Source organism: Dunckerocampus dactyliophorus, chromosome 5, assembly GCF_027744805.1.
Source record: "Dunckerocampus dactyliophorus isolate RoL2022-P2 chromosome 5, RoL_Ddac_1.1, whole genome shotgun sequence".
NCBI classification, from domain to species: domain Eukaryota; kingdom Metazoa; phylum Chordata; class Actinopteri; order Syngnathiformes; family Syngnathidae; genus Dunckerocampus; species Dunckerocampus dactyliophorus.
In genome coordinates, this window is record NC_072823.1 from 28,305,075 (window position 1) to 28,319,098 (window position 14,024).

Here is a 14,024-nt window from a genome sequence, read left to right on the forward strand (position 1 = left end):
CCTCACCATGACATTTGTCACGTGCCAGTCTGACATGCATCTATCATACATAGACATGCACTCAGACAGAACTGCTAGTTTTGTTTACAGCACATTGCGCACCACCTGTGCACAAGCTACGGGATCGCTGAAGTGACCCAAGAGACGGCCGCTTTAAAAATAGCACTCTACCGAGCTAACGAGTTACCCTCCACTGTATTTATTCTAAACTTAAGAATAGGGTTGAAGCTGAGTGGGGAAGAAGTACAAAGTAAGAAGCCAAAAAACGTACCACTGCCACACGGAATGGGAGGAGAACTTTTTGTCCCACTACTGCATGTCATGTCGGCCTCTTCATCCATGGCTGACTAATAATAGGTCATAGTCAACCATGAAACAGCAATTATTTATAAATGAATTCATTTTTTTTAAAAAAAGCAATAGAGCGAGGGAGTGATGTTCGAACCACGAAGTGGCGAGGGACGACTGTACATTTAGCAAGTAATCAGATCCTCTAAATACTCTCAAAAGGCGACTAGCGACAAATCTAGCGACTTTTGGAGACTGACATGAGAGTAAGTATCGCTCTTTTCAGCGAGCAACAGGTCCTGCTGTGATCCCCTTCCCCCATATGAAAGCAAAAAAAATACATTTTATATGTGACATTAAAAGTATATATATATTGCTTTTTATGTTTTTACTCACTGCCCAAAGTCAGCTAGGCTGACTCCAGCATACCCACGACCATTATAGTAAATATAGTATACCCGGTATAGTAAAATGAATGAATGGAAGTTTTTACTCACTTTTTTAGTACGTCATAGCCAATTATGCAAATTAGACGAAGACGCGAACCCAATCACATTAAACGTTGTCATGCGTTTCCTCAAAGAACATCAGAGACTGCGGGAATACACCGGTTTCCATAGCAATCACCTGCATGGTCACGTGGTTACCTTGGAACTAATCCTGTGATTCCGTGCATTGTGTTTATGTTTGGCAAAGCCCCGGCTTAAGACGAACAAAGCCACATGTTGCCACCCATTTCACTTCAAACAGTTGAAGTGCTATTTCTGATATCAGAAAGGTTTATGTGTGAGAGATTAAGTGTGACTTGTGTAATCTCTGCTAAGATGCAATCACTGCATCTTCATTGCATCTACATTGAAAACAATAACCGAGTTAGACATTAAGAGGTAGAGAAAGAACATGACTGGTGAAGCTCTAACATGCATGAAGCAAGTGCATCTTTGGTTGCATTCAATGAAGAGCTATTATATGCACTCAGATAGTTTTTAAAAAGTCCTTTTTTTAGTATGTGTGTGACATTAAAACATGGAAAATGTTTTCTCATACGAACTGTTCAGGCCCTTCATGTGATTTTGTTGGAAAAGTTTGCAGTCGAAACCGGAGTCGCATCCTATGGACAACTTGAAGAAGACCGCCCTCTAGTGTCCCATAACGAAGAACACATACTGTTGGACTTGGATCAACTACACCCAAAGTATGTTACCCTTTCTAGAACTTATCTACATTAACAAATATATTGTTTTCAACAACAAAGTAAACCCCCGTGGAGACTGACAAAAAGTGGCACAGTCCTCAATATAATGCTTTGGGTAAAGTTTTAAAATCAAAATGAGACTTTATAAGGTCATTTGTAAACCTTATGGTGCCCTTAAATTCTGTTATATACCCAAACACCGACTACACAAGCGTCATTTTGATCACAATCAAAAATTGCCACAGCCGACTATATTTGAAGTCATCAAGGCGGGGTATTGGGTAAAGTTTTCAACTAGCAGGAATCATGCCTCAGATAAACCCCATAGGGTACACCACTGCCACTGCAGTGACTCATGAACGTTACAGGTTATGAAGTCATGTGCATTAGAGAGTCATTTGGCAATGCCCACAATACCACAAATGCAGTGTTTTAATATGTTTGGTCTCATAAATTCCCTAGGTGTGTCAAAGACAGCAACAATCTTAAATCAGACACTTTTGCCTCATTAACAGTTGAAGTACTTGATGTACTTGACCTGCCTTATAACATTAATACACATACTGTACTATATATACAAAAGTCATCAAGGCAGGGTATTGGGTAAAGTTTTCAATAACAATAGTCACACCTCAGATAACCCTCACAGGCTATAATACACAAAGTTGACTAGTTGGGTCATTAGTCTAGTCTATGTTTTACAATTATGGTCTCTAATCCAACACAGATGAGTCGTTCATAAAATACAGGTGCCCGCACAGAGCATTTGGCAACATCAATCATGATTCATCTTTTTAGTGCAGAACAGTATATTTAATTGTTACCACTTGATCAACATTTTGTCCCAACTAGTACCACAAACGCTATTCTAATGTGCTTTGTCTACAACAGGGTTCTGTAAATACTAGCAAGATTACATCTGTCCCATTTCCTTTGCTATAAACTACTTCAGAGATTGATATTTACAGAAAAAAAATAGCCTTGTCTCACAATCACAGCTTTTTATTGTGTTTTTTCTGCACTGGGGCTCTGTCGAAACCTTTAAAATGATGACATAAAACCTTACATTAGGGCCCTATTTTTTCCGCATTATTGGAATTGCGGACAGAATCACAAAATTGGCCAATAAAAACGGTATTTACTGTTAAAAGTGGAATCTCTCGGCAAGTGACATAATGTGAATGAAATGATGTCATCGTGAGGAGAAGGAATGATCGTGTGGGGAAGTATTTCCCCGACGAACCCCTCAATCGTAGCGGAAACACTAACCCGCCCCTCCTGAACTAAACATGTCAAAATGGCGGCGAAAAAACGTGGAAACTCCTCTCTTGCGGAGCGTGAATGGAAGCTAGCATAGCTTAGCAGAGCATGCAAGTGCGGCTGTGTGTGTTTGACTCAGGCTGGAAGAGTGTTTACGTAAATATGAACAGTAATGAGTGTCATAAAAATATTTAACACTAACTCATTCTATCCCAGCTATTTTTCAAAAGACAATTTTGACTGATCTTTCAAGGCACACACAATATTGTGTTCTCTGGCTATAAAAGCATAAAGATTAGACCCCCGTCTTTCATCAGAAAGGTTTGTTTCTACCTTTTTCCATTCCTTAGTAATTAGAAGTACAACACAAGTATGTTTTAGGAACATATCTGTTTCTGACTAAAAAAGAGAGAAACCCAGCTTTTGTGAAAAGATACATTTCAATCATAACTTTCACTTTGACAAAATTGTTTTCCTTTTGTGACAGCTCAAATATCTAAACAAGTACAGCACAACATAAACAATACAAAAAAAGGCTTGCTTTGCATCAAAGTAACAATTTATTTACAAATATAACACCATGAACTATTTACAATTTTCACATTTGGAACTAAACTTCGTGTGTGCATGTGCCTCTCGCGCAAAAAAACATAAAAAACGTATAAATACCCGAACAGTTCAGGTTTATAAAAACGTGTAACTACGAGTTAATAATGTGATTGGATGACTACATCTTCCTTAACCACAAGCACGGGCATTACAGTTTGTTGAAGATTTTGTAGCAAGTTACATAAGAATAGTTGCATCCATTTTTCAATTACTGGGCAAAATTGGCCAATGCATTGCATCAATAAATGTTTTGCATTTAATTCATGGATATCTTATTCCCTAATCCAAAAAGCATACACTCTCTGCTGGTAAAGTCAGTGTAAAGGGTAAAAAGAAGGATTCTACAAAAAAAAACAATCCAAAAAACTAAATTTGAGAAAAAATACAACAGATTTCATAAGTCCATTAAGTTTCTTAAATAAGCAACATCCACACCTTATTTGAACCCCATAGGCTGCGACACTACCAAAGCTGACAAGCTTGTCTTACGGACAAGAAAGTCATCATCTACCATAGCATCCACTGTTATGGTGGACTTTAACACTAATTCATTATTCACAAACTAATATTCTCTCAGTCGTGTTACACTAATACAAGTACTGTCACATCTAATATCGCATCTACAAGCGCAGAGGAGCCTCATCCTCGGAAAATAACTACCCGTTACATCCTGAGGTTGAGGTTTTTGACAGCTATCCTATACATGGCCCCAGCTTGTAGTCGCCTACTGAATCTTGCATTGACGTTCTGACGCGTCAATAGATCCACTTTTTGACAGAGCCGAGCAAAAGGAGTGCTCTGACACTGAAGTGCTTTGTGTGGCATATGAACGGAAAATGGTATTGACTTACTTTTGGCCCCACAAATCAAGTTAATAACGCAAAATATGCGGGCGATTGTTGGCACAAACTGCATTGTACGCCTCAGACAAACGCAGCTGGGATAATTGAACCATGACCTTTCAAACCACAAAAGCGTAATTTGTTTATCACAATGCAGGAGGGAGTGTTTGGATATGGATAAAGTGCTTCACTTCCCCACCACCAGCGTGATTATCTTCCTGACGTCTGCCTATCAATGAGACGGGAAACGACAAGCAAACTAGTAGAAAATAACACCGTACTTCCACTTGAACAGGGGACAAAAACAGACAGACTGCCGGGTCATGACACCATCGAGTCATAAAAAAAAAGTCCCTCCTGACATTACACCCTCAAAAATAACACGTTCATTGTTAGAAATTCACAGCTGAGCCCGAAGAGGAGCAGCCGGCAGTCTCGTTTCATACCTGACAGCTCCACAGCAAACAAACCTGACAAGACTGAAATGTTGTGCGCTTCCACTGTTTTTAAAAGAGCATAGTTTCGACAACAACAGAAAACAGAGCACAGATCCTCTAGTAAAGAGCTGACTCGACTGGATACTCCTCCAGCTTTTATACATCAAAGCTTGTTTCCAAGTCTTGGAGGGCTCAAACGCATTTCCTATGGAATTGCATCATTTGAAGACTGGTGATTGGCTGTCTCGCTCTTTGTGAAATCAATGCAACATTACAACTTTTACTCCGAACAAAGCGAATCATTTCAGAATGTTGAGATAAGTCATCATGTTGTCATGTTTGGTGAAGCCCCGGCTTATGACAAACAAACCATATGTTGCCATTTCATTTCAAACAGTTGAACTACCATCTCGGATATCAGAAAGGTCCGGTCTGTGAGAGCTGATCCGTATTTCTCTGCTAAAATGCTATAATGGACGCCTAAAAAGAACATGAACAATGAAGCGCTAACATACGTTAGCAGCAACTGCATTCTGAGTCACATTGATCGAAGTTTTCAGTATTATATGAAGGCTCACAATAAACATCTAAGAATGTAACCTCTTTTTCAGTTGTGTGTGTGTGTGTGTGTGTGTGTGTGTGTGTGTGTGTGTGTGTGTGTGTGTGTGTGTGTGTGTGTGTGTGTGTGACATTAAAACATAGAAAATGTATGCTGATACAAACTTCATGTCATCCATCCATCCATCCATTTTCTATGCCGCTTCCCCTCATTAGGGTCGCGGGGGCATGCTGGAGCCTATCCCAGCTGACTTCAGGTGAGAGGCGGGGTACACCCTGGACTGGTCGCCAGCCAATCGCAGGGCACATATAGCATGTCATACATGTTATTTGGAAAAGTTTGTTGTTGCAACCTGAAGGCGCATCCTGTGGACAATTTGAAGAAGATTACCCTCTAGTGTTCTATGACAAAAACACTCCGTCCATCCATTTTCTATGCTGATTATCCTCACTGGGGTCGCGGGTAAGCTGGGGCCTATCCCAGCTGACTTCAGGTGAGAGGCGGGGTCTGGACTGGTAGCCAGCCAATTGACAAAAACCTACACCCTAAAAATACATACTGTTGGGAGTTTGATCAACTATACCAACCAGGTTACCCTTTCTATCTATCCATCCATCCATTCATTTTCGATGCTGCTATCCTCATTGGGGTTGCAGGGGTATGCCGGAGCCTAACCCAGCTGACTTCGGGCGAGAGGCGGGGTACAACCTGGACTGGTCCGTTACCCTTTGTAGAACAAGAAATCTATTCGTAAACAAATGAGATTTTCTTCAAGATTTATTATGCTTATAATCTCTTCTGTATATTTTATGGCATCAAAGTTAGAAAGTTAAACACTATACAAAACTGATTTACAAAATTTCACAATGAGACCAGTCTCAAAGTACATTTTTAGAGAGCTGGCCATATCACAAGTAACCAAGGAAGGATACGCGATAAAGTTTTCAACGCGCAAGAATCACAGCTTACACAACTCTCATAGACTACACCACCACAGCACAGTATTGTTACATGTTATGGTATCAATAACCAGCCTACACCACACAGTTACGGTCTCTACATTAGCACAGATCATTCATGGAATGCGTGTGCTTGGTCGAGTCATTTAGCAATAGCGATCGTCAATGTTCCTTTTAGATTGTTGTGCAAAACACAAACAGCGTTTGAATATGTTTTGTCTCCAATAAGATTCCATAGATTTGTGAAAGACAGCGACTGCTTTAAAGTAGATAATTGGGTCGCATAAATCATATTTGTTACCAACAACAGAATTCGTCCCCATACATGTTATTTTGTTTGACTACTAAAAATCGATATTGGTGTCAGCCCTCGAAAAAACCATATCAGTCAATCTGTAATTCTCAGGGCATTGAATCGATCGCTACTGGACTGTTCAGGTTGTCTTAGAAGACGTTTCACCTCGCATCCGAGCAGGCTTCAGTCCATGCTCAAAGACTAGGTGGGACACACACAAGTCGGACTAGATAGAACAGCTCTACCTCCTGAGCAGGCCTGTTGCAATCAATTCAATACCCTGAAAATACAATTGCCTCGATGAATGAGAACATTCACAGGCATGCAGGAAAATATATTTCATTGATGTCATTTGACCAAAGTTTGTCTACAACGGGGTTCTGTAAATACTTCTAAGCATCACATTTGGCAGTGGATTGCTTTTCGTATGGCGGGGGTCCCATAATGCATTGCAACACGAACAGAGCTTTATGACAGTACTAGCCTAACATGACTGAGACAATCTTACATTCACAAGACGATACACGAGGCCGGAGAAATTATCAAGTACATTTTCATTTAGTGTGTGATTCATTTATTATTGTCCGAGGCCTAGCATTTCATGAATGGATCATCTGTGTCGACCATAACTGTAAAACGTACGCTGTGTAATGACTCATTTGCCGTGAACATTGACTAGCCAGCTTTGCGCAGTGGCAGTATCGTAGCCTATGAGGTTTATCCGAGGCGCGATTATTGCTAGTTGAAAACTTTACCCAATACCCCGCCTTGACGACTTGAAATATAGTCGGCTATGGCAATTTTTGACAGTCTCTACGGAGACTATCTTTCTTGTTGGAACAAATAAGAGAATGCAGTATAAGGCACTCCTGTCTATCCATTGACATGTTACACAAGTCACCCAAAATCTTGCAGAAATACCAAGTGAGGTAGAAATTTGATTTTGGTTTCAATCTGAGCATATTAAAGACTGATTATATAATACCCCAGAACTTTAATCTTTAATAAGTCAAAAGCATGACAGCACAAACAGTCATTCCAACTGCACAAACAACTAGGTTTAATATAAAGTAAATGGGGAGTCGGGCGACCTATAAAACAATCTGTAATAACTCAAAAACCAAGGCAGCATAAACGTTCATTTGAACTATGAACTATTTGACATATGGGGCAGACTCATCTTGTCTCCTCAAACACAATAAATCACAGCGGAGTCAGTACATTGCAGTACAGTCAAACTTGTCTATAGCGGCCACTAGAGGGAGTCTGCAAAAGTGGCCGCTATAGACAGGTGGTCTCTATAGACAGGTTGGCGTCAGTTTGAATGTTGACCAGTAGAGGAAAAAAAGGGAAAATAATAATAATAATCATGTTGACCAGTAGAGGGCACTGCGGACTGCGGATAAAAGTTGTACAGCACTACTAGGCTTGTTATTATCATGGTTCATGGTTCATGGTTTTAATCCTGAACATGCATGAGTCAAACAGTAGCACATCACATAGTAAAATTCACAATTTTGCATGTCCAAAAAGGAGTAGTAAGAAGCAAAGCTTATTTAATCCTACCCCTCATCAGTTTCACATCAGTTGCAATACATTTATTCACCTCTTGTTCTTCCAAGTGTACTTTGTAGGTCTACATGACAATGTAGTGCAATCATAGCCAAGGTTTTTACTTACTAAAAGGAAGCTAGAGGCTTAATAATAACTGATAGAATATATCCACGACCCACAGAACAAAGCTGTGCTAGTAATGTCTTACGCTTGTTTTTAATATTTTACTTTTTATACGGCAGAGTTGTCATTACAGTTTTAGTTCATCAGGAAGTGACGGTGGGCGTCCCGAGCAGGAGAGCTAGGCTCAGTGCTAGCTGTGAGTTTCGAGAGAGTTGGGAAGTGTGTTTATGTTGGCGTGGATGTAAAGTCCTGCAGTGTTCTCCGCTGTTAATAAAGCCATTAAAGTGCATCGGCGACGTGAGTCTCTCCTTCCCCACAACAAGCGGCATTACAGTATTGACCAGTGCACACCAGGAAATAAACGGTGTCATTTCTTACAGGCATTGGCTGGACAGCTATGTAGTGGGGCTTGTTTAACCTTTGCCTTGTGGGCAAGCAGGAAGGAGAGACGATGCTGAGAGATGTGTGTGTGTTCTGAGCTGCTGTCTGGTGGCCGCGTTCAATAAATAAAGTTGGCAGAAGCAACAGGAGAAGTTTCCTTCTTTGCTTCGGAGCTGAATAACACTGACAAGTTAACAGACTAGTAGCGAACGGAAAAGAATGACCAGGAAATAGCAAGCTTAAAAGAAGATGGCTTTTTTATGTGGAACAACTGACAGTTTGTGTGGATCTTGTGAATGATTGTGACTGAGCTAGGACTCAGTAATTAAAGTCTACACACGACGGCTTCATTGATTGAAAAACCAAACTTTTTCATGCATGAAGCTTCTCCTTGAGTTGGTAATTTGGCCGCTATATGCGGTCAGATATTGACCAAGGGAGACAAAATGGGTGGCCGCTGGCTGCGTTAGACAGGTGACTGCCATACACAGGGTCTATAACATGTAAATTTGCTGCGGGGGATTTTTCAGTGGCTGCTATAGGCAGGTGGCCGTTATATAAAGATGTATAAACCCACAAAATGGTTAACCTGATTAACCAGGGAGGTTAAGCATTATTATTTTTTATGACTTCCAGTGAACAACAATGAGCCAAACACTTCCCATATGACACATGACAGTACTAGTGTAACGTGATAGAGACAATATTACATTGTGAATCAGTCGTTAAAGGTGACCATAACCATGGACGGTATGGCGGGTAATGACTTCCTTGACTGTAACATTGTGTTGTCAGCTTTGCGCAGTGGCAGTATCGTAGCCTATGAGGTTTATCCGAGGCGTGATTATTGCTAGTTGAAAACTTTACCCAATACCCCGCCTTGATGACTTGAAATAAATTCATCTACGGCAATTTTTGCTGGTCTCTGCGGAGACTAATTCTCCTGTAGAAAGCAACTACTTGTACATAACTAAGAGTGTTACAGGGTGATGCTGTCTAGTATACAGGTACTACCCAAAAAATTAGAATATCAAGTAAAAGTTGCTTTATTTTGGCAATTTAACATAAAAGATGAAACCAACTGATTTTATTGAGCCGTTACATGCAAATTGACATTTCTCAAGCAGTTCCTTGTTGTAACTTTGCTGATTAAGATTTTCATCTTCTTAAAACCACAAACCCACAAACTCAGAAAATTAGAATACTGTGAAATGCTTCAGTTTTGTAGGTTCAAAGAGTCAAATTCTAATCAGGCAAGTAATCCAAAACACCTGCAAAAGGGTCTTGAGCCTTTCAAAAGTCTGTCTTAGGTTGGCTCAGAAGAGTTCAGAAATGGGGAAGACTGCTGATCTGACAGTTGTGCAGAAAACTCTCATTGACTTGAAAGTCAATGAGAATTGAAAGTGGACAGTCAAGTGGAAGGAAGAAGTGTGGTAGAAAACGGTGTACAAGCCGGAGAGATGACCGCAGGCTGGAGAGGGTGGTCAGGAAAGGGCCATTCAAAAGTGGGGGAACTTCATAAGGAGTGAACCGATGCTGGAGTTGTTGCTTCAAGAGAAACAACACGCAGGCGGATGCTGGACATGGGCTTCAAATGTCGAATTCCTGTTGTCTAACCTCTCCTCAATAGTAATCAACGCCAGAGGCACCTTCCCTGGGCAAGAGAAAAGAAGGACTGGTCTGTTGTCCAGTGGGTAAAAGTCCTCTTTTCTGATTAGAGCAAGTTGTGCACCTCATTTGGCAACAAAGGTCCCAGAGTCTGGAGGAAGACTGGAGAAGAGCACGATAGAAGATGCATGAAGTCCAGTGTTAGGTTTCCCCAGTCTGTGATGACTTGGGGATCCATGTCAGCTGCTGGTGTTGGTACTCTGTGCTTCATGAAGTCAAACATAACCGCAGCCGTCTACCAGGACATTTTAGAGCACTTCATGCTTGCTTCAATAGAACAGCTTTATGGAGATGCAGACTTCATCTTCCAGCAGGACTTGGCACCTGCTCACAGTGGTAAAAGTACAAAGTCCTGGTTCAACGACCATGGGATTACCATATTTGATTGGCCTGCAAACTCACCTGACTTGAACCCCATAGAAAATCTGTGGGTGATTGTCAAGAGAAAACTGTACGGGAAGAGACCAAACAATAAAGAACAGCTAAAGCCACAATTGAAGCATGCTGGTCTTCCATAATCCCTGAGATATGCCACAAACTGATAGCATCCATGCCACGCCGGATGAAGGCAGTTATTCAGGCAAAAGGGGCCTCAACCAAGTACTAAATACAGGTGCAAGAGTTTAGCTTTGGAGGCCTCACATTTTTGTATTTAAAACCCTTTTTTATATTGACTTTATGTAATATTCTAATTTTGTGAGACCTGATCAGCAAAATCCATAGAAATAAAAACTTGAAATATATTGATTTGCATATTATTTGTTTATATAATATGTCAAATTCACCTTTTAAGTTGAACTGCAGAAATACAACAACCTTTTCAAGATATTCTAATTTTCTGAGTAGTACCTGTACTGGTAGTTGTTTTGTGCCTGATCAAATTTGATGTGGTTGATCCAGCGTTCTTAGTTTTGGTACCGCAGGCTTCTTTTGTTGTTGGTCTTGTTTCAAGATTGTATAACCAAACATAATTACAAAGTGTACAGTAGCAGCTGTGGGTGTGTCGGTCACCATCGCGCTATCTGAGGTGCTAATGCACGCAAGCCGCACACCCGATGTGTATTATGGTTACCATGGTTACCATGTCAAAAAGGAGCGAATGACATTAAGCTCGTCAGACCTTCCAGCGTTGACCCAATGTTAATACGACAAAAACAAAGGAAAAAAAGAAAACTGACTAAACTCAACTAAAAAAATGATTGTTTAGGACTTTCAAAAGAAAAATTTGAGGCCTTTTCAGCACGAGTCCAAGTCACGTCTGAAGTCTCCTTGTGTGAGACTTAAGTGCAAGTCAAGTCCCCATCTCTGCAAAAGACTAAAAAGATGAATCATGATTGATGTTTCCAAATACTATGTGCTGGCTAATGTATTTCATGAAAGAATCATCTGTGTCAAAGTAGAGACCATAACTGTAAAACATAGGCTGTGTAATGACTCATTTGCCTTGATCATTGACTACTTAGCTTTGCGCAGTGGCAGTATCGTAGCCTATGAGGTTTATCCGAGGCGTGATTATTGCTAGTTGAAAACTTTACCCAATACCCCGCCTTGACGACTTGAAATATAGTCGGCTATGGCAATTTTTGACAGTCTCTACGGAGACTAACTCTCTTGTAGGAACAAATATGAAAACACAGCGTAAGATCTGTCTATCAGTTTCCATGCGGCAAAAGTCACCCAAAGTCATTGAGCAAAAATTTGAAGTAAGGGAAGAAATGTTCCTTATTTTCAATCTGAGCATGTTGGGTGCTGATTAGCCCAAAATTTTAGTAAGTTAAAAGGTACAAACAGCACAAATGGTCCTTTTTATATGCACAAACTGGACTATTTTGGTTTAATGAGAGAAATGGAGGACTGGGCGAACTTTGGTTGACCTGTAAAACAACCTGCAAAAGCAACATAAACGTTCATTCTAACAATGAACGAAATACGAGTACGGATTACTGATGAAGTACAACACACACTAATAAGAACATGTATGCAGTGCGATGTACCAAAACCCGTACTTATTACTTGTTTCAACAGTGAAATTAGTCTCCGTAGAGACTGTCAAAAATTGCCATAGCCGACTATATTTCAAGTCGTCAAGGCGGGGTATTGGGTAAAGTTTTCAACTAGCAATAATCGCGCCTCGGATAAACCTCATAGGCTACGATACTGCCACTGCGCAAAGCTGACGAACTTCAGTTACAGACTGGGAAGTCATTACCCACCATACCGTCCACTGTTATGGTTGACTTTAACAATTATTACTATTATTCACAATGTAATATTTCTCAGTCATGTTAAACTAATACTCCCATGTGTAATGTGAGAATGTTTCGTTGCATCGTATTTAGCTCAAAATAAATGCTTGTAAAACTATCCTCGTGTCGCAATGCATTATGGGACCGCACCATACAAAAGGCATTCTGTCAGCCACTCACAGTTCATGTGATGCTTGAGTTGATACCTCGATCCGGTGGCCACATTGTAAAACATAAAAGAGCATGAATCACCATGTTTGTGTTATCCTATCAAAGCGAAAAAAGACAAAATGCTCTGCGCTTGTAACCTGTACGTCAACACTGCGCATGCGTGTGGCGGCGAGGCAGCTTTAGCGTCCGAGGTTTGCAGACGTTGTTGACCACCGTATATGTTGTTGGCCAAAGTTGACCATAACAGTGGACGGTATGGTGGGTAATGACTTCCCAGTCTGTAACTGTTGTTCGTCAGCTTTGCGCAGTGGCAGTATCGTAGCCTATGAGGTTTATCCGAGGCGCGATTATTGCTAGTTGAAAACTTTACCCAATACCCCGCCTTGACGACTTAAATATAGTCGGCTATGGCAATTTTTGCTGGTCTCTATGGAGACTAATTCTCTTGTTGGAAGCAAATATCTAACCAATATCAGTACAGGGCCATGCTGTTTTGACACAAGTCAAGGCAGGCTCTAAGAAAATATGAAGTAATAAAAGGTTTTATGTTGTCAATTTAAATGATTCAAAAGAACCCTAAAGAATTTGACACACTGGGCCTTTTCTGTAAATATTAACTTCTAAAATAGGAAATGTGATGCATTTAAGCTCACTAGTATTTACTGGTGGTGTCACGAGACACTCAGTTCGTGAGACCATACATTTTCATTTATTATTGTCCCAGGCCTAGCGCCCATGAGGCTGAACGAGAAATCTTGTCACATTTTAATCTCGCAAAATTTTGTGGCACGGGATCTTGTGACACCCCCAGTATTTACAGAGCCCCGTTGTAGACAAACATCGGTCAAATGATAACAATTCAATATACTTTCCTGCACAACAGACCAGAGGTGTTCCACGAGTCTTTTTTTGCAGGTCCAAGTCATGTCTCAAGTCTCTTCTTGTTTTAATGAGCCTTCTATCATCTACTGCTATTCGGTCGACTGAGAATACCGTATCTAAGAAATTCAAAGCATCTACTGTATTATTATCCCTCCTTTATCTATTAGCATAAAGCATCCGTACTGATGAGTTGTTTGTAATGTGATCACTTTAAACAGGCTACTGCAATGCAATATGAAGCTGGTAAACCTGCAACATCAATGTCATGTGGCCAACATGTAACCTGTAACCTGCCTGTGTATTTGTATTTTTCTACAGTTAAGCTTGGCCAGTAAATGGTGGCAACGGAACGTAGATGAATAACTTTAACCAATAAATGTCACGTTAACGCTGCTCCATTCAAATAAGTGTGACAAGCAAACGAACATTCACTCATTTATTGAAATATTCCGTTACAAAGCTTGGAGCACGCTAAGTTAAACATAGCGGATGCTGAGCTAAACATGTTTGCTCACCGTCCATATGCGCTAATGTGACTGACCTACCCGGGTGAGT

General features: G+C 40.5%; 6 non-coding genes across 6 annotated transcripts; 4 read left to right on the forward strand and 2 right to left on the reverse strand.

Annotated features, from left to right (window-relative positions):
• Positions 1 to 1,697: 1,697 nt before the first annotated feature.
• Positions 1,698 to 1,836, reverse strand: LOC129182031 (U4 spliceosomal RNA). The gene has a single exon (XR_008570559.1). It is a non-coding gene; the product is annotated as a U4 spliceosomal RNA (small nuclear RNA).
• A 5,289-nt stretch (positions 1,837 to 7,125) lies between these two features.
• LOC129182028 (U4 spliceosomal RNA) lies at positions 7,126 to 7,266 on the forward strand. Its single transcript, XR_008570556.1, has one exon. It is a non-coding gene; the product is annotated as a U4 spliceosomal RNA (small nuclear RNA).
• A 2,029-nt stretch (positions 7,267 to 9,295) lies between these two features.
• On the forward strand, positions 9,296 to 9,436 carry LOC129182030 (U4 spliceosomal RNA). The gene has a single exon (XR_008570558.1). It is a non-coding gene; the product is annotated as a U4 spliceosomal RNA (small nuclear RNA).
• A 2,195-nt stretch (positions 9,437 to 11,631) lies between these two features.
• On the forward strand, positions 11,632 to 11,772 carry LOC129182046 (U4 spliceosomal RNA). The gene has a single exon (XR_008570573.1). It is a non-coding gene; the product is annotated as a U4 spliceosomal RNA (small nuclear RNA).
• Positions 11,773 to 12,204: 432 nt separating this feature from the next.
• LOC129182039 (U4 spliceosomal RNA) lies at positions 12,205 to 12,345 on the reverse strand. Its single transcript, XR_008570567.1, has one exon. It is a non-coding gene; the product is annotated as a U4 spliceosomal RNA (small nuclear RNA).
• A 538-nt stretch (positions 12,346 to 12,883) lies between these two features.
• LOC129182045 (U4 spliceosomal RNA) lies at positions 12,884 to 13,023 on the forward strand. The gene has a single exon (XR_008570572.1). It is a non-coding gene; the product is annotated as a U4 spliceosomal RNA (small nuclear RNA).
• The last annotated feature ends 1,001 nt before the right edge of the window (positions 13,024 to 14,024 follow it).